At 44.0% G+C, this 27009-nt stretch overlaps 1 long non-coding RNA gene across 1 annotated transcript; it reads right to left on the bottom strand.

Moving 5' to 3' along the window:
• Positions 1 to 1258: 1258 nt before the first annotated feature.
• LOC117092802 lies at positions 1259 to 26949 on the bottom strand. Its single transcript, XR_004440920.1, has 5 exons — positions 26652 to 26949; positions 24868 to 24972; positions 15420 to 15487; positions 14214 to 14322; positions 1259 to 1930 (listed from the first exon to the last, which is right to left on the bottom strand). It is a non-coding gene; the product is annotated as an uncharacterized LOC117092802 (long non-coding RNA).
• Between the last annotated feature and the right edge of the window lie 60 nt (positions 26950 to 27009).

Below are 27009 nucleotides of genomic sequence, written 5' to 3'. Positions count from 1 at the left end.
TGATAAGGCCAGGTGGTAGAACCTAATAGGCAGGCTGAAGATTTCGATTCTATTAGAAGCAAGAAGGGACTGAACAATCTTAAACAATGGAGTCAAATTTAGGAAGGTGAATCTCGGGGAGTAAGGGGATGAACTAGAAGCAGGAATACCTGTTGGGAAGCCCTTGCAATCATCCAAGCAAGAGCAAAGTAGGGCATGTCTAAGGGTGGTGGTACAATGAAGGAACTGTTCCTCCCTTAAATCCAACAAATATAAACAAATATAAAATCTCCCAAGGGGCAGAGGAAAAAAGAATTCTCCAGAGAGACTTTGGCAGGAGGGGAATGTCTGAAATAGCATCTGTGAGATTTTTGGATTCCCATCTCCTTTGGGGGTTCTATACCTTTGGGCCCCTAACCCTTCATCAAAATGCAGCAACAAAGCCTCCCAGAAGGGAAAGCTGAGCCCCTGGGAAAGGAACAAAATGTTCCCAGGGTCCCAGTGAGGTGATGGCAGCAAGTCCAGCCATAGGAAATAATAATCAAAATCAGCTTCTGAAGCACATCCTCTCCTCCTCACCTGGCAGCCACTCTCACTCTACAAATGCTTCTCATTTGAAGACCTTTAAAGGATATTATTTTTTGTTATCTATATACTCTCATTCCCCAGGCATGGAGAAGTAGAAATGGGTAAGAGAAAAGATGGAAGAAAGTTTCCTGAGCACAAATTAATAGGACTTAGAATCTAATCTGATTAGATTTGGGGGGTAGAGAAAGAAAAGATAAAAAATAACCGTGGGAGAAGCTAGGGTGTTGGAACAATGGTGATTTAAGATCTTCTCATTCCCTTTACACCAATTGTACCTTCCCTAAACAAACTTCTGGTGTTAATTTTGTTTCCCAAGCTGACTTTTCTTTTTTTTTTTTTTGAGACGGAGTCCTGCTCTGTCGCCCGGGCTGGAGTGCAGTGGCCTGATCTCAGCTCACTGCAAGCTCCACCTCCCGGGTTTACGCCATTCTCCTGCCTCAGCCTTCGGAGTAGCTGGGACTACAGGCGCCCGCCACCTCACCCGGCTAGTTTTTTGTATTTTTAGTAGAGACAGGGTTTCACCGTGTTAGCCAGGATGGTCTCGATCTCCTGACCTCGTGATCCGCCCGTCTCAGCCTCCCAAAGTGCTGGGATTACAGGCTTGAGCCACCGCGCCCGGCTAAGCTGACTTTTCTATAGAGATACCATTATATTTCTTAAGGTAAATTAGTAATTTGAGCTCTTGTGACTTAATCAAAACCTAGGTGAAATGATAGAATCAAGTTATTGAATTTGCAAATCAGAAATTCTAGCCTAATTGATCGGCTCCTTTGATGATCCACAATATGGGTCTGTCCTCTTGATCATTTTGTCACTCACAGGACAAAGTTGTGGAAAGAGATGGCATCCACAGTCAGTAGGTGTGGAGGGACTACAGTAAAGGAAACTAAAGTTATCCTCTGAAGCTGAACCTTATAGGAGTGATACTAGTAACATCAAGTGCTTACTATGCATCTAGCCTCGTTCTTGTTCTCGGCTCTCTGGATAAATCTCATTAGGACTCACAACTATGAGAACTATGAGACACAGGCTGTTACAATGTCCATCTTAAGATGAGGAACCTAAGGCTCAACGAAATTAAATGATCTAAAGGCACGCAACAAGTAAGAGTTGGAGCTGGAATCCAAAGCTGACAAACTTGACTCTATAGCCCTCTGGGTTTTACCTATACTGAGAAAAAATTACCTTGACCATAGTAGGTGTCCACAATGTTTCATGAATCTAAATAGATGGATCTTAAAAATGTAACCATTCTAACTCGCCATTTGTGTCTTACTGATGATGTATTGAGAAATATCCAGGTTCACTCAAGCCGGTGGTGGTGGTTAGGGGGCAGGGAGAGGACCTGGGAGTGTTCATAGAACTGGAATATAATAAAGAAAGTTGCGAATAAATTAACTGTATTATAACTTCTGGGGGAAAAAAGAACATAAAACCCCGGACTTGTTTTTTCATGATGTATTTTTAGCCTCTAGGACAGTACCTGAAACATGGTAGACTTTCAATGAATATTTGTTCTGTAAATGAATGATGCCACTCGACACTGTCCTGCAATCTTCCTGTGAGCATCTAGTATGCATTCTTCTTTTTCTCACTCTAAAACAACTTTAACAAGGTTTTTATTGTCTCCTCAAAAGCCCAACATTGCCTTTCTCTACCACCTCAGCTTTATGTCATAAGTCATGGAGAAAAAAGAAGCACCCAGGCAAAGACTCCCAAATCTCCCACTGCCACATCTATACACCTACTTGCATCTGTACCCATACTCTCTAGATTCCCTCCTTTTGAAACAAAAATACATATCTAATTTCTATTGCAGATCAAACTTCTTGTAATCTGGATGCCATCCCCTCTTGCCTTCTCAAGGACTTTTCTCCTGCAGTCCCCCCACCCTGTTTTCTACATTCTATTTTCTCCTATTTTCCTGTATCATTTCCATACCCATACAACCTTGCTCTAGAATCTCCTGTTGAAATGCTTTGGCTATGTGTCCTCACACAAATCTCATCTTGAAATGTAATTCCCACGCGTTGTGGGAGGTACCCTGTGGGAGATAACTGAATCATGGGGGGCAGATCTTTCCCATGCTGCTCTCATAATAGCGAATAAGTCTCACAGGATCTGATGGTTTTATAAAGGGGGTTCCCCTGACAAGCTTTCTGCCTGCCACCGTGTAAGACGCAACTTTATTTCTTGTTCGCTTTCGGCTCTGATTGTGAGGCTTCCCCAGCCGTGTGGAACTATGAGTCAATTAAACCTCTTTCCTTTGTAAATTACCCAGTCTCGGTTATGTCTTCATTATAGGCATGAGAACATACTAATAAACCTATCTTTAAGAATTCCTAGGCCGGGCGCGGTGGCTCAAGCCTGTAATCCCAGCACTTTGGGAGGCCGAGACGGGTGGATCACGAGGTCAGGAGATCGAGACCCTCCTGGCTAACACGGTGAAACCCCGTCTCTACTAAAAAATACAAAAAACTAGCCGGGCGAGGTGGCGGGCGCCTGTAGTCCCAGCTACTCGGGAGGCTGAGGCAGGAGAATGGCGTAAACCCGGGAGGCGGAGCTTGCAGTGAGCTGAGATCCAGCCACTGCACTCTAGCCTGGGCGGCAGAGCGAGACTCCGTCTCAAAAAAAAAAAAAAAAAAAGAATTCCTTCCAAAACCTCATATCCCCTTATAGCACAGCCCCATTTTTATTCTCCTCTTTCTCAGAAAAACTTCTCAAGAGGGTAACTGCCCTGCCCTTTTTACATTCATATCTCACATTAATTCTCCAATGTTCTCCAAACGGGATTCCATACCAGAGATCTACAGAAACTTCTGTTTTGTTTTTTTTTTTTTTGAGACGGAGTCTCGCTCTGTCACCCAGGTTGGAGTGCAGTGGCCGGATCTCAGCTCACTGCAAGCTCCACCTCCCGGGTTTACGCCATTCTCCTGCCTCAGCCTCCCGAGTAGCTGGGACTACAGGCGCCCGCCACCTCGCCCGGCTATACAGAAACTTCTCTAGTTGAGGTTACCAACCAATAGTCATGGTGTAATATCAAATGGTCATTTGTGTGTCCTCACCCAAACTCTTGTCAGCAGCCTATACAGCTGATCATTCAGCTTCTTCCTGCCACTTTCTTCTTTTGTCTTGAGGAATATCACACTCTTGGTTTTCCCTCTGTCTGTTCAGTGAGTTCTGAACATTCTTTGATGGCTGGATCCTATTCCTCTGACATCTCAGTGTTGGCCTGATCCTGGACCCTCCTCCTTCTTTCTGTTTTGAGGTTGCAGACCGTTGGCCCGGGAGGCGGAGGTTGCAGTGAGCTGAGATTGTGCCACTGCACTCCAGCCTGGGCGACAGAGCAAGACTCTGTCTCAAAAAAGAAAAGAAAAAGAATAATCTTTTCTTCATCCCATAAAAGGATTAATGTAGCTATTGTGTGGATGATTGACTTCAGGAGGGCCAGAATAGAAATAGCTAGTCCTCTAAAAAGGTTACTCCGTATGTTTAGATGGGAGGTATTAGTGAATAAAAATAGGGTGGTATAGCTGGAGGAGGTGAAAAAAAGGGTCAGTTTGGGAATATATTTTCAGTCATAGAGCCTGGACTGGATATGGAATGTGAAAGAAAGAATCGCATTGTGTACAACTCCAAAGTGTTTTGCCTAAACAAACGAATGGCAATAGTGGTGTCCCCTCCTTGGAGACGGGCAGTTCGGACATGTTTTATGTGAGATGCCTAATAGAGATCCACAAGGAAATAGCAGGCAGAGTCTGAATTGCAGGGCAGTGGTGATAGCTAAATAGGCCCATTCTCGTTATTTGTAGGTCCTAGGAACAAGAGCACAACTGGAGGCTTACATAAACTATGTCTAAATATTTAGAAGTTATAACCAAGCTAACAATGTACTATTAAGTAAAATATCTTCTATCTTTCTCCTTGAAAAAAAAAACACACAAACTTCACAACAATACAATTATTAAAATATTGAATAGCTGTGATTTTTATGACTGTTTGAAAATATCAAAGAAGCTGGGCGCGGTGGCTCATGCTTGTAATCCCAGCATTCTGGGAGGCCAAGATGGGTCGATTACCTGAGGTCAGGAGTTTGAGGTCAGCCTGACCAACATGGAGAAACCCCATTTCTACTAAAAATACAAAATTAGCCAGGCATGGTGGCGCATGCCTGTAATCCCAGCTACTTGGGAGGCTGAGGCAGGAGAATCGCTTGAACCTGGGAGGAGGAGGTTGCAGTGAGCTGAGATTGTGCCATTGGACTCCAGCCTGGGCAACAAGAGTGAAACTCCATCTCAAAAAAGAAAGAAAGAAAGAAAATATCAAAGATGACTGAAGTTAATTATTATTGTACACGTCTGGGTATTTTATCGATGGGCCGGAGATGTTTAGATAAATTTAAAAATACAGCCAGGCACAGTGGCTCACGCCTGCAATCCCAGCACCTTGGGAGGCCAAGGTGGGCGGATCACAAGTTCAAGAGATCAAGACCATCCTGGCCAACAGGGTTAAACCCCATCTCTACTAAAAATACAAAAAATTAGCCGAGTGTAGTGGTTGACGCCTGTAGTCACAGCTGCACGGGAGGCTGAGGCAGGAGAATGGCATGAACCCAGGAGGCGGAACTTACAGTGAGCTGAGATCGCTCCACTACACTCCTGCCTGGGTGACACAGTGAGACTCCATGGAAAAAAAAAAATACATAATTAATACATTACTGTATTTTTCTTTTCCTTTTTTTTTTTTTTTTTTTGAGATGGAGTGTTGCTCTCTCACCCAGGCTGGAGTGCAGTGGTGCCATCTTGGGTCACTGCAACCTCTGTCACCTGGGTTCAAGCGATTCTCCTGCCTCAGCCTCCCGAGTAGCTGGGATTACAGGTGCCCACCACCATGCCCGACTAATTTTTGTAGTTTTTAGTAGAGACGAGGTTTCACCATCTTGGCCAGGCTGGTCTTGAACTCCTGACCTTGTGATCCACCCACCTTGGCCTCTCAAAGTGCTGGGATTACAGGCGTGAACCACCGCGCCCAGCTCTACATTATTGTATTTTTTATACAATTTTTTTCTTACCCTAGCAAAATCACTAATTATATTGATATAATAAAAATTTTTTCAAGGCCAGGCATGGCGGCTCATGCCTATAATCCCAGCACTTTGGGAGGTTGAAGCAGGAGAATCACTTGAAGCCAGGAGTTCTAGACCAGTGTGAGCAACACAGAGAGACCCTGTCTCTATGGAAAATAAAAAAAATTAACTGTGTATAGTGGCATGCACCTGTGGTCCCAGCTATTCAGGAGGCTGAAGTGGGAAGGTCGCTTCAGCCCGCAAATTCAAGCCTGCAGTGAGTCATGATTGGGCCACTGCATTCCAGCCTGAGTGGCAGGGTAAAACTCTCTCAAAAAATAAACAGGCTGGGCACAGTGACTCACACCTGTAATCCCAGCACTTTGGGAGGCCAAGGTGGGTGGATCGCTTGATATCAGGAGTTGGAGACCAGCCTGGCCAACATGGTAAAACCCTGTTTCTACCAAAAATACAAAAATTAGTTAGGCATGGTGGTGTGTGCCTGTAATTCCAGCTACTCAGGAAGCTGAGGCAGGAGAATCGCTTGAAGCGGAGAGACAGGTTGCAGTGAGCCGAGATCGTGCCACTGCAATCTAGCCTGGGCAACAAAGAGAGACTTCATCTCACAAAACAAAACAAATAATAAAAATAAAAGGCAAAATACAAAAATATCAAAATGTTGTCAATCTTAATATCAAGATGCAGGCTATATGATTACATATTGAGTTCATTAAAGCACAAAGTTTAAGGACAGTCACCTGGGAGGATACAGACTCCATAAAGATGGAGTCAGTGCTCTGAAGTGGAGAGGTTTGAGTGTTGTTTACAGTGTCAAGTTCTGGGGAAGCTTAGTAGGATTTCTTTTTTTTTTCTTTTTTTTTGAGATGGAGTCTCGCTCTGTCGCCCAGGCTGGAGTGCAGTGGCCAGATCTCGACTCACTGCAAGCTCCGCCTCCCGGGTTTACGCCATTCTCCTGCCTCAGCCTCCCGAGTAGCTGGGACTACAGGCACCCTCTACCTCGCCCAGCTAGTGTTTTGTATTTTTTTTAGTAGAGACGGGGTTTCACCGTGTTAGCCAGGATGGTCTCGATCTCCTGACCTCGTGATCCGCCCGTCTTGGCCTCCCAAAGTGCTGGGATTACAGGCTTGAGCCACCGCACCCGGCTTAGTAGGATTTCAATATTTTCCATACAAGGTTATTGCACAGTTACAGCAATTTGATAGGCAGTGTTTCTGAAACCACCCCTATAAACATTATAAAATTAATCAGAGAAGAAGGGAGGGGGAGAAACAAAAATAAATCCAGCTTGCAGCACATTCAACATTAGTCATTAGGTTAGCTTGTTCTCTGAGCTGCTTCCTCGTTGTCGTTTTGTGCCTAATGTCTTAGAATCATGTAGACCTTGTTACAAGATTATAGTTCTCCTTAACTGTTCTATAGCTAACAACTTGAAAATATGAAATGCTAAGTTCTCCCTTTGAGATATTCAGGTCCTGCATACTGAGAAAACTACTCACTCAGCTGGTCTGAAGGACCTCAAAAGAAGCTGACTCACCAAAAAATGTAGTTTCCACATCCTGATGACCTCATTCTCCCTTTACCCTGACCAATCAATGACCCCAATTTTCAGTCCCTTGCCCTCCATGATTCCCTTAAATCCTCAGCCCAGAACTCCTCAGGGAGGTGGATTTGAGGATCTTCTCCCATCTCTTCACTTGGCATCTGTGATCATTAAACTATTTCTCTGCTGCAAACCCTGCTGTCTCGGTGTAATAGATATGTCACTGCACAGCAGGGATAAGAACCTGTTGGTTCTCTAATATTTATTTTTTGGGCAGTGTAGTTTTAACATTCCACATTATAGATGTAATATGTAATAATCAAGGAGTTTGTTTTCTTTTTCTTTTTTTTTTTTTAAGTCTGTTACCCAGACTGGAGTGTAGCAGCATGATCTTGGCTCACTGCAACCTCCACCTCCCAGGTTCAAGTAATTCTTGAACGAGTAGCTGGGATTATAGATATGTGCCACCATGCCTGGCTGATTTTTGTATTTCTAGTAGAGACAGAGTTATGCCATATTGACCAGGCTGGTTTCGAACTCTTAGCCTCAAGCAATCCACCCACCTTGGCTTCCCAAAGTGCTGTGATTACAGGCATGAGCCAATGTGCCTGGCCTCAAGGAGTCTTTTTTTAGGGGAGGAGGCAGAGTCTTGCTCTGTCGCCCAGGCTGGAGTGCAGTGGAGCAATCCCAGCTCACTGCAAGCTCCGCCTCCCAGGTTCACGCCATTCTCCTGCCTCAGCCTCCCAAGTAGCTGGGATTACAGGGGCCCACCACCATGCCCAGCTAACTTTTTGTGTTTTTAATAGAGATGGTTTCACCGTGTTAGCCAGGATGGTCTTGATCTCCAGACCTCACGATCTGCCCACCTCAGCCTCCCAAAGTGCTGGGATTACAGGCGTAAGCCACCACGCCCAGCCTAAGGAGTCTTATATGTTAGTCAAGACTCAGTCAAGGAGTCTTACATAGATTCAGTCAAGAAGTCTTTTTTTTTTTTTTTTTTGAGACAGAGTCTCGCTCTGTCACCGAGGGTGGAGTGCAGTGGCGACATCTTGGCTCACTGCAAGCTCCGCCTCCCAGGTTTATGCCATTCTCCTGCCTCAACCTCCGAGTAGCTGGGACTACAGGCGCCCACCACCTCACTCGGCTAGTTTTTTGTACTTTTTAGTAGAGACAGGGTTTCACCGTGTCGGCCAGGATGGTCTTGATCTCCTGACCTCACGATCCACCCGTCTCGGCCTCCCAAAGTGCTGGGATTACAGGCTTGAGCCACCGCGCCCGGCCAAGAAGTCTTATATCGCAGGTACCACCTGAGTCAGGTACAAGAAAATAAGAAAGGAAATTAATCTATGACAAAAAGTCAAGATTAAGAAGTCATGCTCCATGACTCGGTCTCCAAAGTCAATCTTTCACAAAACCGAAGCTTTTAGAAGCCCCAAATAGACAGACTATTCATTTCCTTTCACACTTTCCCCTTTCCTTCAAGATCTTCAAAGAAAGCATTACAGACGAAGCATTTGTTAGAGAGTAGTTATATCTCACATCACTAGGAAGTCTCATTCCTGGAGAGTCATATCCCACAGAGAGGGGAAATGTTTAATTCATAAGCTGAAATAAGCTAAAGCCTAATTATAAAGAAACAGGAAGAAAGTATAACTTAGCAGTCTGATTCTAGTCGTATGACTTGTTTTCAATTATGGCAAATTTTTATACAATTATTATTCTAGTTTTGGTCATTGATCACAAGCAAACTGTAACATGAATCATGAGTAATTTGATAACTAGGAAAATGGTAACTATACTTATGATTATGATAACAATTACTTGAAGACCAGAATGAAAAAATGAACTTACCCCTCAGGGTAACCAACTAAATAAGTCATTTAGAGAATCCAATTTCTTTTCTTTCTTTCTTTCTTTCTTTCTTTCTTTCTCTCTCTCTCTCTCTCTCTCTCTCTCTCTCTCTCTCTCTCTCTCTTTCTCTCCCTCTCTCTCTCTCTCTCTCTTTCTTTCTTTCTTTCTTGGCTCACTGCAACCTTCACCTCCCGGGTTCAAGTGATTCTCCTGCCTCAGCCTCCTGAGTAGGTGGGACTACAGGGGTATGCCACCATGACCAGCTAATTTCTGCATTTTTAGTAGAGATGGGGTCTCACCACTTTGACCAGACTGGTCTCAAACTCCTGGCCTCAGGTGATCCACCTACCTTGGCCTCCCAAAGTGCTGGGATTACAGGAGTGAGCCACACCATGCCTGGCCTAGAGAATCCATTTTCTAACATCTTATAACCATTTGTCTTTTGAGATTTATTTATTTATTTATTTACTTATTTATTTATTTTTGAGATATAGTCTCGCTCTGTCCCCTAGGCTGGAGTGCAGTGGTGCAATCTTGACTCACTGCAACATCTGCCTACCGGTTTCAACCACCATGCCTGGCCTTTTTTTTTTTTTTTTTTTTTTTATGGAGTCTTGCTCTGTTGCCCAGGTTGGAGTGCTATGGTGCAATCTTGGCTCACTACAACCTCCGCCTCCCAGGCTCAAGTGATTCTCCTGTCTCAGCCTGTAATCCCAGCTGAGTAGCTGGGATTACAGGCGCCCACCACCACACCCAGCTAATTTGTGTAGTTTTAGTAGAGATAGGGTTTCACCATGTTGGCCAGGCTGGTCTCAAACTCCTGACCTCAAGTGATGTACTTGCCTTGGCCTCCCAAAGTGCTAGGATTACAGGCGTGAGCCACCACACCCAACCAAGTTATTCTTTTAAATTGAGTCTGCACTTCTCTAGAGGTATTAACATAGATACGACAAATGATGTGTGCTACTGCACAGACTCCTCCTTTTTCAGCCAATAAATAGTCAAAGGCAATTCTGTTATCTAGTATTACCTGGGTTAAGGAGGTCAAACATTTTTGGTGAGCTGCAATGCTTCTCGCATTGTCTCCAGCTATCTGACCAATATGAGCTGATAGGTTTTTATTCATCTCTCCCAGCACTCAGGATTAGTATTCCCAAAATGCTTTGACCTAAATTATTTAATTAATTAATTAATTAATTTTTTTTATTTTTTATTTTTGAGACGGAGTCTCGCTCTGACGCCCAGGCTGGAGTGCAGTGGCCGGATCTCAGCTAACTGCAAGCTCCGCCTCCCGGGTTTACACCATTCTCCTGCCTCAGCCTCCCGAGTAGCTGGGACTACAGGCGCCCGCCACATCGCCCGGCTAGTTTTTTTGTTTTTTTTTTAGTACAGACGGGGTTTCACCGTGTAAGCCAGGATGGTCTCGATCTCCTGACCGCGTGATCCACCCGTCTCGGCCTCCCAAAGTGCTAGGATTACAGGCTTGAGCCACCGCGCCCGGCCGACCTAAATTATTTTAATATTCTGCTAACATAGTCCTCTTATCTCTGTAATAGAGAAAGGGGGGTCCATATATATGGGGGTCCCTACATATTGCCCAGGCTGGTCTTGAACTCCTGACATCAAGTGATCCTCCCACCCCAGCTTTCCAAAGTGCTAGGATTACAGGCATGAGTCACTGTGGGGAAAAGAAAGATCAGATTGTTACTGTGTCTATACGGAAAGAAATAGACATAAGAGACTCCATTTTGTTCTGTATTTGAGATACTGTTAATCTGTGACCCTACCCCCAACCTTGTCCTTGCAAGAGACATGTGCTGTGGTGACTCAAGGTTTAACGGATTTTGGGCCATGCAGGGTGTGCTTTGTTAAACAAGTGCCTGAAGGCAGTATGCTTGTGAAGAGTCATCACCATTCTCTTAATCTCAAGTACCCAGGGACATGTACACTGCCAAAGGTCGCAGGGACCTCTGCCTAGGAAAGCTAGGTATTGTCCAAGGTTTCTCCCCATGTGATAGTCTGAAATATGGCCTCGTGGGAAGGGAAAGACCTGATCATCCCCAACCTGACACCGGGAAGGGTCTGTGCTGAGGAGGATTAGTATAAGAGGAAAGAAGTCCTCTTGGCAGTTGAGATAGAGAAAAGCATCTGTCTCCTGCCCGTCCCTGGGCAATGGAACATCTCGGTGTAAAACCCGATTGCATATTCTGTTTGCTGAGAAAGGAGAAAACCGCCTTAGGGCTGAAGGTGGGACGTGCTAGGGCAATGCTGCTCTTTATGCACTAAAAAGGTTTATGGAGATGTTTACATAAGCATATCAAGGCACAGCACTTTTCCTTAAACTTATGTCACAGAGATCTTTACTTATATGTCTTACTGCTGACCTTCTCCCTATGATGATCCTATTATCCGGCCACTTCCCTTTTTCTAAGATGGTAAAGATAATGATCAATAAATACTGAGGGAACTCAGAGACTGTGCCGGCGTGGGTCCTCTGTATGCTGAGCGGCAGTCCCCTGCGCCCACTTTTTTCTTTCTCTATACTTTGTCTCTGTGTCTCATTTCTTTTCTCAAGTCTCGAGAAACGCCCACAGGTGTGGAGGTGCAGGCCACCCCTTCAGTCACCATGCTTGGCTCCTTCATATTTTTATGTAACGATAAAAGAGTAACAAAATAACCTAATGAGCGTATGTCCTTTCTTTGCCAACTATTGAGGCCACGGTATGCTCAACCAAACTACCTTGTTTAGGCAAATCAGTCTTGATGCCACATACAAACACATAACCTGAGGGAGCGTAAGTAATTCCCTTCAGGGTGTATTTTTTGTTGTTGTTGTTGTTTTTGAGACGAAGTCTTGCTCTTGTCCCCCAGGCTGGAGTGTGATGGCCCTCAGGGTATATTTGTTAAAAGCCTCATTAACAGAAAGAGTAGAGAGCAGCAAGTCAAACCAGAGATTTCCCTTTTTATATATTTGCCAGAACTCATTGCATGACATGAAATAAGAGGGAGATACTGGCAGACCAGGATTTTTTTTTTTGAGACGGAGTCTCGCTCAGGCTGGAGTGCAATGGCACCATCTCGACTTACTGCAACCTCTGTCTCTTGGGTTCCAGCGATTCTTGTACCTCATCCTCCTAGATAGCTGGGATTACAGGCACAGGCCACCATGCCTGTCTAATTTTTGTATTTTTAGTAGAGATGGGGTTTCACCATGTTGGCCAGGCTGGTCTCGAACTCCTGACCTCTGGTGATCCACCCACCTCGGCCTCCCAAAGTGCTGGGATTACAGGCATGAGCCACCATGCCCAGCCTGTAATGCATTTCTTAATCCAATGTAGAATGGAACAAGGAGAGCCAGTACCAAATTCTTTCCAAGTAGATAAGATAGTAAATAGTATTTGACAAGATATAGAAACTGAAGTATCATGAACTGGGAAAGTTAGCCTAGAAAGAAATCAGTCTAAATATGTAATGGCATTAGGGACATCCGAAAAATAAGTGACGGATAGTACTAATGGCATATGTTGGTCATGAATAGATCTTGTAATCATATGGCAGATCCAACAGCCAGACAGGTTTCCTTCAGTAACAATAATCTGGGATAGTTTAATCAAAGGTTATCATACCATTCCATGCAGAGAGAAAAAGAAACAACCATAAGGAAAAAAATAAAATTCATTCTTCCTAACCAAACTACCCTCTAAAGTCCTGAAACAATACTTATCTCAACAGAGTAGAATGAACAAGGGAAGAAATTTTCTTTGTCACGTAAAATAATAATGATTGGCTGGGTGCAGTGGCTCACGCCTGTAATCCCAGCATTTTGAGAGGCCAAGGCGGGTGGATCACGAGGTCAGGAGAACGAGATCATCCTGGCTAACACGGTGAAACCCATCTCTACTAAAAATACAAAAAATTAGCCAGACGTGGTGGCAGGTGCCTGTAGTCCCAGCTACTCAGGAGGCTGAGGCAGGAGAATGGTGTGAACCCAGGAGGCAGAGCTTGCAGTGAGCCGAGATGGTGCCACTGCACTCCAGACTGGGAGAGAGCTTGAGACTCCATCTCAAAAAATAAAATAAATAAATAAATAAATAATGATTAACCAGATTATTGAAGCAATGGTGACAATGGTCACTAGTAGATAGGCCTAAGCATTCATTTAGATACAGTTCTGGTCTGGAATCTTGGAAGAGCTGTCTACCTCAGATGTTGTCTTTTTCTCAGCCTGGTGTAAACTTGACAAGTCAAAGATCACCTTTCAGTAAAACAGGCCATTCGATGAGAAATGTGAATCCATGAGTTCATGCCTTCTAATTTTATAGCACAAGGTTAGTAAGAAATACCTGACAGAGACTTTTCATTTCAGTTGAAAGGAATCCTTTAGAAGATAATGTTTCCAATAGACAAAATCTCCTGGCTGAAGTCCATGGGTTTTATGTACTTCATTTACTGGGAGTTCAATATAAAAAGAATCTTTTACCAATTTGCAATTTTTAGTTGTCTCATAAGGCCACTGCAGTAATGTAACGTGTCTCTTTTTAGCATTATGGATTCATAATTTCCTGGGGGTAGTTGTTTTTGTTTTTGTTTTGTTTTGTTTTGTTTTTTGAGATGGAGTCTCGCTCTGTCGCCCAGGCTGGAGTGCAGTGGCACAATCTCAGCTCACTGCAAGCTCCACCTCCTGGGTTCATGCCATTCTCCTGCCTCAGCCTCCCAAGTAGCTGGGACTACAGGCACCCACCACCATGCCTGGCTAATTTTTTTGTATTTTTAGTAGAGATGGAGTTTCACCATATTAGGATGGTCTCGATCTCCTGACCTCATGATCTGCCCGCCTCGGCCTCCCAAAGTACTGGGATTACAGGCGTGAGCCACTGTGCCCAGCCTCCTGGGGATAGTTTTATAGGTGTACCTGTTATTATCTCAATTGGAGATAACTGATGTTTACAAAAAGGAGTGGATCTTAGGTTAGCTTAAGCAAAACCAATGGAAAAGCTTTTGTCCAATAAATTTTAAAAGACTTGGTTAATTTTGCTGATTGAGTTTTGATTATTTCATTTGTGTGTTTTAGTAACCCAGATGACTGAGGGTAATATGCACAAGGGAAATGTTGAAGAATTGGCCAGATCTTACATATTGACTGAATAATGTATCCAGTGAAATGAGTACCTCTGTCGCTATCAGGTTCTAGAGGGACTCCTTAAGTTGGAATAATGTTTTCCAGGAGCATTTTACTTACTGCTAAGGTTGTTGCTCTTCCACATGAAAATGCTTCTACCTAGTAAGAAAACATACAAACCAAATTAGCACATACTTGTATCCTTGTGATGGGAGTAACCGAATAAAATCTAATTACCATACCTGGAAGGAGGACTTCAGGTAAAGAAAAATATCCATGAGAACTATATAAAGGTTTCCCTGGATTATATTTTGGGCAGATATGGCAGCAACTGTATACCTTATGAGCTGTAGTCAGAGAAGGTTTCCAATAACATCATTGTCCCCAGCACCTATCTTATCAGGATTCTAGCTAGTTAAATCATGAACATAGGTCAAAAATGATAACTATGATTCAGTAGGATGTACAGGCAAGTTGTTTGGTCCATACTATAGTTCATGTTTGGGGGAGTACGTTTCCTCCTTTGTTTCCCAGTTTTTTTTATTGGGAAGCTCTGGATTGAGTTAATTTTATGTCAAATTCAGGGACTTCTTTAAAAGTTAATATAGATTGTCTTTCTTGCCTAGATGTCTGTAAGCAGTCCTCTTTGCTGCTTTATTAACTAGTTGATTTTTTTTTTTTGGAGTATCTGATTTGGAGTGACCTGGGAATTTAATAATAGCTAGTGATCTGGGTAATAATATGGCTTTTAATAACTGCAACACAGGGTGCCCATTTTTATGGACCGACCAGGAGAGGCTAAGAACCCTCTTTGTAGAATTTCAAAGTCATGAGCTACTCCAAAGGCTATCTGTTATCTGTGCATTAGCAGCTTTCGGCCGGGCGCGGTGGCTCAAGCCTGTAATCCCAGCACTTTGGGAGGCCGAGGCGGGCGGATCACAAGGTCAGGAGATCGAGACCATCCTGGCTAACACGGTGAAACCCCGTCTCTACTAAAAATACAAAAAAACTAGCCGGGCGAGGTGGCGGGCGCCTGTAGTCCCAGCTACTCGGGAGGCTGAGGCAGGAGAATGGCGTGAACCCAGGAGGCGGAGCTTGCAGTGAGCTGAGATCTGGCCAGTGCACTCCAGCTTGGGTGACAGAGCGAGACTCCGTCTCAAAAAAAAAAAAAAAAAAAAAAAAAGAAAGATAAGCACTTTCTATTTCTTCAGCTACAGATATGATAGCACAACCTGTATGATAAGTTCCAGACTCACCCGCCAAGTAATATCCATCTGTAAATCCAACAACAACATCAGTAAGGGAAGTTTCTTGCAGGTTCATGCTAGGAGAGAGAAGTTGATCAGTTAAAGTCATGGCATTTCATCTGAAAGTAGAGGCAGAACAGTAGAAGGTTTTTAGATTATTGCCCTTAGAGAGTGTAATATGAGGTGCAGAAAGAAATAGAACTTCATAAGGGGTCAGCTTGCTAACTGAATAATGCTGAGTATGGTGTGAAATTAGAAATGCTTCCACAGAATGTGGAATGAAGATAGTGAGGGGAGAGCCCTTCATTATTTCTTCAGTTGCTTTTACTAGCAAGATGGTCTCTGTTATCACTTTCATGCAGGATGGCAATCATCTAGCCACTAAATCCAAGTGCTAACTATGGTAGCTTAAAACTAGCTCTATTTTAATCCCCCATGTTTTCAGGTCAGAATGCTTAGGACATTTCCTTGATTTTTATGTACAAGCAATGTAAATGGAATATGGAATACTATAATTTGCATAGCCTAAGGGGCGCAGGCACCTATAAGACCTTTTATTTATTAATATTTTATTTAGGCCGGGCGCGGTGGCTCAAGCCTGTAATCCCAGCACTTTGGGAGGCCGAGACGGGCGGATCACGAGGTCAGGAGATCGAGACCATCCTGGCTAACACGGTGAAACCCCGTCTCTACTAAAAATACAAAAACTAGCCGGGCGAGGTGGCGGGCGCCTGTAGTCCCAGCTACTCGGGAGGCTGAGACAGGAGAATGGCGTAGACCCGGGAGGCGGAGCTTGCAGTGAGCTGAGATCCGGCCACTGCACTCCAGTCCGGGCGACAGAGCGAGACTCCACCTCAAAAAAAAAAAAAAAAAAAAAAAAAAATATTTTATTTATTTACTTTTTTTTTTTTCACGCTCCTGGCTGTAGAATATAAGACTCCTTTTAATGTTGACTGATTTCTGCCTGTCCATTCCAGAGAGTCTGGCTTGTTTTGTTTTTGTTTTTGTTTTGAAACAGTGTGTCGTTCTGTCGCCCAGGCTGGAGTGCAGTGGCACAATCATGGCTCACTGCAGCCTCGACTTCCTGGGCTCAAACAATCCTCCCACTTCAGCCTCCTGAGTAACTGAGACAACAGGCATGCACCATCACGCCTGGCTAATTGTTTTATATTTTTTGTAGAAACAAGGTTTGCCATGTTGCTCAGGCTGGTCTCAAACTTCTGGTCTCAAGTGATCTGCCCACCTTGGCCTCCCAGAGTGCTGGAATTACAGGCAAGCACCACCGTGCCTGGCCTGGCGTTTGTTTTTTAGAGAGAGGGTCTTGCACTGTCACTCAGACTGGAGTGCAGTGGTGCAACTGAAGCTTAATGCAGCCTCGAACTCCTGGACTCAAGCAATCCTTCCACCTCAGCCTCCTGAGTAGCTGGACTACAGGCATATGATACTGTGCCCAGCCGTTTTTTTGTTTGTTTGTTTGTTTTTTAAAGAGTATATAAAGGCTGAGTTAAAAAACAAAAAACAAAAAACAAAAAAAACTAGAATCCGGCTGGGTGCGGCAGCTCACACCTGTTGTCCCAGCACTTCAGGAGACTGAGGCAGGCGGATTACCTGAGGTCAGGAGTTCGAGACCAGCCTGGCCAACATGGTGAAACTCTGTCTGTACTAAAAATACAAAAATTAGCCAGGTGTGATGGCGGGGTCCTGTAATACCAGTTACTCAGGAGGCTGAGGCAGGAGAATCGCTTGAATCTGGGAGGTAGAGGTTGCAGTGAGCAGAGATCATGCCACTACACTCCAGCTTGGGTGACAGAGTGAGACTCCGTCTCAAAAAAAAAAAAAAAAAGCCAACACCCAAGAAATATGCTTTCAATACTTATAAGAAATAAGCTGGATTCTCAGTGTATCCCTAAGGCATAACCATCCATGTGTATTGTCTGTTTTTCAGGTGAGGGTGAAGAGAAACTGATTATCAATAGTAATGCTAAAAAACACACTACATAAATCTATCACAGTAAAGAATTCACTCTCTTTTTTTTTTTTTTTTTTTTGAGACGGAGTCTCGCTCTGCCGCCCAGGCTGGAGTGCTGTGGCCGGATCTCAGCTCACTGCAAGCTCCGCCTCCCGGGTTTACGCCATTCTCCTGTCTCAGCCTCCCGAGCAGCTGGGACTACAGGCGCCCGCCACCTCGCCCGGCTAATTTTTTTGTATTTTTTTAGTAGAGACGGGGTTTCACCGTGTTAGCCAGGATGGTCTCGATCTCCTGACCTCGTGATCCGCCCGTCTCGGCCTCCCAAAGTGCTGGGATTACAGGCTTGAGCCACCGCGCCCGGCCAAGAATTCACTCTCAGTTGAGATGGTAGCAAACAACATATGGGAGTTTGGCACTACTGGATGTCAAGGAATGATTATGATATTCATTTCTCTTAGATCCTGTAGAAATCTCTATCCTCTATTGTTTGGCTTTCTCATGAGGAGAACTGAAGCATTACATGAACTTGTATAGGGCATACTAATTGCCAGGCATAGTAGCTTACACCTGTAATCTCAGAACTTTGGGAGGCTGAAGTGGGAAGATCATCTGAACCCAGGAGTTTGAGACCAGCCTAGGCAACATAGCAAGATCCCATCTCTATAAAAAGTTAAGTGAGTTCAAGTGATTCTCCTCCCTCTGCCTCAGCCTCCCAAGTCGCTGGAATTACAGGCGTGTGCCACCCCACACATGGCTAATTTTTGTATCTTTAGTAGAGACAGGGTTTCACCATGTTGGTCAGGCTGGTCTCGAGCTCCTGACCTCAAGTGATCCACCCAACTTGGCCTCGCAAAGGTCTGGGATTACAGGCATGAGCCTCTGAGCCCCGCCTTTAGCTTTACTTTTTGATATTAATATGTGAACTAGTTAGTGTAAACTAAAAACAAACAACAACAAAAAAACAGGATCATAAGCTTGAATATTCCATTCAAATTCTCTGGTGAAATGAGTAGGGTCCAGGTGAGAGTCAGAGAATTCTTCACGCCTTTAGATTTCACCTTGGGTTCTCCCCTACCAGACATCAGCTATTCACAGAACGGAGCCAGAACAATCGGAGTAGAAGTGAGAGGAGAAAGAAAAAGTAGTTGAGATAACGAAGGATAAAGAGAAAGAGGAGTTAAGGGAGGAGGAGAAATTTCAACAGCTTTTTTATTTCAGAAATTGTTTTAGAGAATCCTTTGTTTTCTTTCTGTAAAGAAAGAACTTTATCAGAACCTCTTTTGGAAGCCTCTAAATGCCATTGAAAATAACTTTTCCAATTGCTCTGTTTTATTTTAGAGCCAGCTTATTCTAATTGAGCATATAAGTAAACTAGTTTAGGCATTTCAAGGGCACCCCACTTGGGCCATTATAATTTGGAGTCATCGTGAGTTATTCATGACCAATTTTCTTTTTTTTTTTTTTTTTTTTGAGGCGGAGTCTCGCTCTGCCGCCCAGGCTGGAGTGCAGTGGCCGGATCTCAGCTCACTGCAAGCTCCGCCTCCCGGGTTTAGGCCATTCTCCTGCCTCAGCCTCCCGAGTAGCTGGGACTACAGGCGCCCGCCACGTCGCCCGGCTAGTTTTTTGTATTTTTAGTAGAGACGGGGTTTCACCATGTTAGCCAGGATGGTCTCGATCTCCTGACCTCGTGATCCGCCCGTCTCGGCCTCCCAAAGTGCTGGGATTACAGGCTTGAGCCACCGCGCCCGGCCTCATGACCAATTTTCTAAATATTTACCTGAAAAGGCGTCATATGTGTTAACTATAAATCCAGCTGGAGTTTCTAATAGTGGGACTCTCTTTAAGGAGGAAGATTCAGTTTTAGATGCACAGTTGCCCATAGTGCTTTCCTTTGAAAGACCAAAAGACTTACGGAAAGCTGTTTTGGGATCGAGTGTGCTGCTTGTGAAAATAACTCCTCAAGGTGTCACCCTTGAGTCACTTCTTCCCACATACAAATCTCAGTGATACCAACAAACTTGGATGCTGAAGATACAGGGTCATCAATCCTTTATGTGTGCTCACCAGATTAAGCGAGGTTTCCTTTAAGTTCTACTTAAGGGATTTCCTGTGAGACTGTTACTTAGCAGGAGTGATTAACTCAGATACTCACACTAGACCTTAGTTGCTTAAGGTGCCTTTTAGCTGGGAGAAACAGTGTCTATTATCTTCAGGAGTTATTTCATCCTTATACAGAGTATTTCATAATTTTGGTCACTCAAGAAGCAAATCTGAATTTGTCAATTGAACCGAGCCTCAGAACCTGGCTAGCTTTAAATATAACATTTTTGCTTAAGCCACAAATATTTACTTCCTCTTTTCAAAAATAAACTGTTTTTCACCTTATCAAAATTTTGAATGAGAGAAAAAGTTGTAAAAACTCTAAGGAGTAATTCAGTACAAAAACTTAACCTCACAGAAAAGTGAAAGTCACAATTTTTTTTTTTTTTTTTTTTTGAGACGTAGTCTTGCTCTGTCACCCAGGCTGGAGTGCAGTAGTGTGATCTTGGCTCACTGCAACCTCTGCCTCCTGGGTTTAAGCGATTCTCCTGCCTCAACCTCCTGAGTAGCTGGCACTACAGGCATGTGCCACCACACCCAGTTAATTTTTGTGTTTTTAGTAGAAACGGGGTTTCACCATGTTGGCTAGGCTGGTCTCAAACTCCTGACCTGAAGTGATCTGCCTGCCTCGGCCTCCCAAAGTGCTGAGATTACAGGTGTGAACCATTGCACCTGACTCAAAGTCACAAATCTATGATCAGCAGAATTTCTAGAGAATAACAAATGAAACTTCTATCTTGGAGCAGAGCTTTAATTCTAACTCCTCCAGTTAGGAATGTATAGCTAGAATAAAGTCTGAATCCTCATTAAAGCCAGGAGGACTACAACCTGAGAGGAGCCTTAGCAGGGATCCCCATTAGTTCCTTTGAGGGTGGATGAACAAAAGTTGTTCATGCTGGTACCAAGATTTTGGCTGTTAGTGAGATGGCAGGAGTAACTGGAGTGAAGGTTTACCTCTGGTCCCTTCACAGTCACCAAAATGTCAAACTTAATAATGAAATTCAGGCCGGGCGCGGTGGCTCAAGCCTGTAATCCCAGCACTTTGGGAGGCTGAGACGGGCGGATCACGAGGTCAGGAGATCGAGACCATCCTGGCTAACATGGTGAAACCCCGTCTCTACTAAAAAAATACAAAAAACTAGCCGGGCGAGGTGGCGGGCGCCTGTAGTCCCAGCTACTTGGGAGGCTGAGGCAGGAGAATGGCGTAAACCCGGGAGGCGGAGCTTGCAGTGAGCTGAGATCCAGCCACTGCACTCCAGCCCGGGCGACAGAGCGAGACTCCGTCTCAAAAAATAAAAAATAAAAAGTAAAAAAAAAATAATGAAATTCAGGCAACATGGTTAAATAATTGAGTTTATTCGAGTGTAAAGTTTGAGGGTGGTCATCTGAGAGGATATAGACTCCAAAAAGATGGGGTCAGTGCTCTGAAATGGAGAGGTTTGAGGGTGCTTAAATAGGCAAAGTCTGGGGACGCTTACCAGGATTACAACATTTTGCATACAAGACTAATAAAGCAATTTGATTGATTATACGCGGTGTTTCTTTTGGGGGAAGGGTATATTTCACATTTCACATTAAGGATGTAATAGTCAAGGTTTCTTTTTTCTCTGGCAACATCTTGTTTGAGCCAAGTAAAAGAAAATAAGCGGCTGGGGGTGGTGGCTCACGCCTGTAATCCCAGCACTTTGGGAGGCTGAGGTGGGTGGATCACGAGGTCAGGAGATCGATACCATTCTGGCTAACACGGTGAAACCCCGTCTCTACTAAAAATACAAAAAATTAGCTGGGCGTGGTGGTGGGCACCTGTAGTCCCAGTTACTCAGGAGGCTGAGGCAGGAGAATGGCGTGAACCCGGGAGGCAGAGCTTGCAGTGAGCCGAGATCGCACCACTGTACTCTAGCCTGGGTGACAGAGCAAGACTCCATCTCAAAAAAAAAAAAGAAAAAAGAAAAGAAACAAGATAAAAAGGAAGGAAGTTAATCTATAACAAAAGGCGGCCGAGCACAGTGGCTCATGCTTGTGATCCCAGCACTTTGAGAGGCCGAGGTGGACAGATCACTTGAGTCCATGAGTTTGAGACCAGCCGGTGCAACATGGTGAAATCCCATCTCTATAAAAAACGCAAAAATTACCCTGGTGTGGTGGTGTGTGCCTGTAATCCCAGCTACTTGAGGGGCTGAAGCAGAAGGATCTCTTGAGCCCAGAAGTTGAGGCTGCAGTGAGCTGAGATCACTGCACTCCAGACTGGGTGACAAAGTAAGACCTTGCCTCAAAAACAAAAACAAAAACAAACAAACAAAAATGCCAGTAAACAAGAGGTCATGCTTTGTGACTCAGTCTCCAAAGTCAACCTTGCTTAGCGCCTAACAAGTTTTAGAAGCTTAAAATAGACAGACTATTTATTTTCTTTCACAATTTTAAATTAAAATTAGGTAAATAATGCCAGAATTTTAAATTTCACTTAAAAAACCAATTCAGTCTTATTAAATATTTTTGTACAAATAGTTATTTCCAATGCTAGTATTCATTGTCTATTTATGATTCTGTAAATGTTTAGTCTCACTCTCTACTCATATTACATCTTTTATATCAGTGTATATGCATATGTGTGTATTGAGACAATTAAAGAAAGGAACATCTGCCACTCCCAGGAAACAATACATGTTTATGCATGAATATTGCATTTGTGCTATCTAAGAGGAAGAGTATGACAAGTTAATTTGTGTTTTCTCTTACCTAAGTGTTTCTGTAGCTTGATGACTCTCTATGTAGCATTTCAAAAACAGTGCCTATTTCTCTCTCTCTCTCTCTTTCTCTCTCTCTCTCTCTCTTTTTTTGAGATGGAGTCTCGCTCTGTCGCCCAGGCTGGAGTGCAATGGTGGGATCTCGGCTCACTGCAACCTCCGCCTCCTGGGTTCAAGCGATTCTCCTGCCTCAGCCTGCCAAGTAGCTGGGACTACAGGCGCCCGCCACCACGCCCAGCTAATTTTTTGTATTTTTAGTGGAGATGGGGTTTCACCATGTTGGCCAGGGTGGTCTCAATCTCCTGACCTTGTGATCCACCCATCTCGGCCTCCCAAAGTGCTGGGATTACAGGCGTGAGCCACCGCGCCCAGCCTGCCTATTTCTCTTAAGTAGCAAAATCCAAAACCTTCAAGACATTAGAATGCAGTTGCCTTTCATTTTTTTGATGGTGGTAAAATATGCATAAAGTAAAGCTTATCATTTTATCCATTTTTAAATGTATAGTTCAGAGGCATTAAGTACATTCACATTGTTGTGCAAACGTCATCACCCTCCATCGCCGTAACTTTTTCGTCTTCCTAAACTGAAATTCTATATCCATTAAACAATAACTCTGCCAGCCTCTCTCTCCCCCAGCCCCTGGCAACCACCTTTATTCTTTCTGACTCTATGAATTTGACTACCCTACATACCTCATATAAGTGGACTCATACATTTGTCTTTTTATGACTGGCTTGTTTCACTTAGCATAATGTCTTCAAGATTTATCCATGTTGTAGCACATGTCAGAATTTCCTTCCTTATCCTGCTTTTCAGGAATGAATTTCTTTCCTTTTTAAGGCTGAATAACATTCCATTGTGTGTGTATGTTACATTCTGTTTATTCATTCATGGACATTTGGGTCGTTTTTATCTTTTGGTTATTATGAATCACAGTGTTGTGAACATAAATGTACAAATATCTGTTCACGTCCCTGGTTTCAATTCTTTTGGTGCCTTTCAGTTTTGAATATATGGAACAAGAGATGTGATAAAGAGGTTCCCTAAAGCCTGAATAGTAGTGGTAAATAAAGCAAATATTTATCTGGGTGTGGTGGTGTGCACCTGTAATCCCAGCTACTCGGGAGGTTGAGGTAGAAGAATCTTTTGCATCCAGGAGGTGGAAATTGCAGTGAGCAGAGATCACCCCACTGCACTCCAGCCTGGTGACAGAGGGAAACTCAGTCTCAAAAAAAAAAAAAAAAAAGAAAAGAAAAGAAAAGAAAAAAAAAGAAAAGAAAAGGAAAGAAAAGAAAAGAAAAAAAGCCAGGCTTGTTGTTGCATTTCTGTAGTCTCAGCTACTCAAGAGGCTGACATGAGAGGCTTGCTTGAGTCCAGGTAGGCTGAGGCTGCAGTGAGCTGTGATCATACCACTGCACTCCAGCATGGGTGACAGAGTGAGACCCTGCCTCAAGAAAGCAAACATTAGATTGTACTTGTGCTGAGGGTGAGTGCTGGATCTCAAATGATAGGGGTGCCCATGTGTTCTTTAATATAGTTACTCTGTGTGTGTGTGTGTGTGTGTATAAGAAAGAGAGAGAGAGGTTTGTGTGGCCCTCTAAAGTGTGGGACCCCGGGCAGGGCTCCTCTTGCCTGGGCTTAGAGTGGTATTGTCATAAGCACATACATGTATTAGAACTGGGTGAGTGTAGCAGTGAGTATAGATAGAAAAGAAGTTGACGGACTATGCCTGGGACACTTAGAAATCACAAAGAAAAGAAAGAATAAAAAAAAGAAATGAAGACAAAAAAAAAAACCACACACACACACACACAAAAAAAACGCCAGGAGAATGTGCAGACTTGGAATCCAAGAGAAATTAAACGTTGGGGAATTATCAACAATGCCAAATACCGCTAAGAGATTGATAAACAAGGACTGAGAATTCACCTTTGGACACACAAAAAAGTAGAACTCAGTGGTGGTGTTAAAAAGAGCTGTTTCAGTGAGTGGTGGGGATAAAACCTGACAGAAGAGTTCAAGTATGAATGAGAAGAGGGTAAGTAGAAACAGAGGGTCTAGCCAGCTCTTTAGAGAAGTTTTTCTTTAATAGGAAGCAAAGAAGTGGGAGGGAAGCTAGATGAAGATGTGGTGGAGTCACCAGAGATTTATTTTTCTTTTTGCCTAATAGAGGTGGAACAGCTGATGGCCCTACATCTTCAGCTGAAGCTCCATAGTCACACATCCAAGTGCCTATCTGGCATCTCCATTTAAATGTCTGATAGGAAAATCAAACTTAACCTGTTCCAAATAGAACTCTCGATTCTCCCTCACTCTTTCCCCAATCTGTTCTTTCCTAAGCCTTCCTTTTCTCGGTAAACATCATTGCCAGCCATTCAAACCAGAAGCCATTTAGCCATTCCAGATTCTTTCCTTTTCCTCACAAACAGTGCATCAGCCCGTTAGTTCTACTCCCAAAATACACCTCTAACTTGATCATCTGGGAGTACTACAATAGCTTTCTGGCATTCATTCTCACCTCTCACCACCTATTCTCATATGGCAGCAAGAATGTAAATCAGACGAAGTTACACCTCCGCTTAAAGCTTTGATCACTCAGTAAAACAATGATTACTCAGTACACTTCAAATCCCCACTGCTTACCTTGAGCTGTACTGTCCTACATGATCTGGCCCTTTGCTCCTTCTCCAATTTCATCTTCACCTCTTCCCCTCTCTTGCACCATATTCCAGACATGCTGGCCTAAACCTAATTATTTGTATTACAAATATATAAACAAATACAGAATTATATATATATAGTCTGTGTGTGTGTGTGTGTGTATATATATATATATATATTTTTTTTTTTTTTTTCTGAGACAGAGTCTTGCTCTGTTGCCCAGGCTGGAGTGCAGTGGCGCGATCTCGGCTCACTGCAAGCTGCAAGCTCTGCCTCCCAGGTTCACACCATTCTCCTGCCTCAGTCTCCTGAGTAGCTGGAACTACAGGCAGCTGCCACCATGCCTGGCTAATTTTTAAAAATTTTTTTTAGTAGACACAGGGTTTCACCGTGTTAGCCAGGATGGTCTCCGTCTCCTGACCTTGTGATCCCCCCGCCTCGGCCTCCCAAAGTGCTGGGATTACAGGCCTGAGCCACTGTGCCCCGCCCGAGAACTGTTTTGGATACTAATCAAAGCAATGGTTTACGACCGGGCGCGGTGACTCACGTCTATAATCCCAGCACTTTGGAAGGCCAAGGCGGGTGTATCACTTGAGGCCAGGAGTTCGAGATCAGCCTGGCCAACACAGTGAAACTCCGCTTCTACTAAAAATACAAAAACTAGCCAAGCATGATGGCGGGGGCTTATAGTGCCAGCTACTTTGGGAGGCTGAGGCACAAGAATCACTTAAACCTGAGAGGCAGAGGTTGCAGTGAGCCTAGATCGTGCCACTGCACTCCAGGCTGGGTGTCAGAGCGAGACCCTGTCTCAAAATACAAGAGGCCGGGCGCGGTGGCTCAAGCCCGTAATCCCAGCACTTTGGGAGGCCAAGACGGGTGGATCACGAGGTCAGGAGATCGAGACCATCCTGGCTAACACGGTGAAACCCCGTCTCTACTAAAAAATACAAAAAACTAGCCGGGCGACGTGGCGGGCGCCTGTAGTCCCAGCTACTCCGGAGGCTGAGGCAGGAGAATGGCGTGAACCTGGAAGGCGGAGCTTGCAGTGAGCTGAGATCCGGCCACTGCACTCCAGCCTGGGTGATAGCGAGACTCCGTCTCAAAAAAAAAAAAAAAACAAAAAACCAACAACAATAAACCATGGTTATATATATAGGGAATATCATCTAGTCTGTGGCTTCTTTGTATGCTATCTTTTTAAACTTGTTATACAGAAGTAATACATTTTAATACAGTCAAATCTAAATATTTTCCCTTATGGTTTGTGCTTTTCCGGTCTTAAGAAATTCTTAGCCAGGCGCAGTGGCTCACGCCTGTAATCCCAAAACTTTGGGAGGCCGAGGCGGGCGGATCACCTGAGGTCAAGAGTTCGAGACCAGCCTGAACAAAATGGAGAAACCCCCGTCTCTACCAAAAATACAAAATTAGCCGGGCATGGTGGCGCATGCCTGTAATCCCAGCTACTCAGGAAGCTGAGGCAGGAGAATGCTTGAACCAAGGAGGCGGAGGTTGCGGTGAGCCAAGAGAGATAGCGCCGTTGCACTCAAGCCTGGGCAACAAGAGTGAGACTCCGTCAAAAAAAAAAAAAAATTCCCCCCTTTTTGACATTATAAAGCTATTTTTGTTTTCTGAAAAATGTTTTCAGGTCTTTAATCCATCTCGGCCTTATTTTTGGATACGGTTTGAGGTAGAAATCTATTTATTTCCTTTTTGGAAAAAATGTCTCATCGCCATTTATTGAAGAGTCCGTCCTTTCGCCCACTGACTTGAAATGCCGTCTTTATCATAAACCAAGTTCCCTTGATGTTACTCTTCATTTCGGCCTCACAATCTTCGCTTATTTTCCTTCTACCAGGGATGATTTTCGCTATGTTCCTTTCAGGGCTACCTTCCTCTTGTCCCTTCAGATCGCAGTTCAAATGTCTTCCCCCTCATATCCAGATTGCTCTACAGGCATTTCTGGCTCCGTGATCCCATGACCTCAAAGTGGTCTAGGTGGGCATAGCCTCTGGCCAGTTGTTGCTGGGTTGTTGTCAAGACTGGTGATGCGTAGGCCACTGAGAGGAGGAGCATCCGGAGTCCGAATGACGGAATCAAGCGGGCGCCCGCGTCGCTAACGAGTGC

This window comes from Trachypithecus francoisi, unplaced genomic scaffold, assembly GCF_009764315.1.
Source record: "Trachypithecus francoisi isolate TF-2019V2 unplaced genomic scaffold, Tfra_2.0 Lachesis_group12, whole genome shotgun sequence".
In the NCBI taxonomy this organism is placed as follows: domain Eukaryota; kingdom Metazoa; phylum Chordata; class Mammalia; order Primates; family Cercopithecidae; genus Trachypithecus; species Trachypithecus francoisi.
This window is presented reverse-complemented; position numbering and strand designations above follow the sequence as displayed.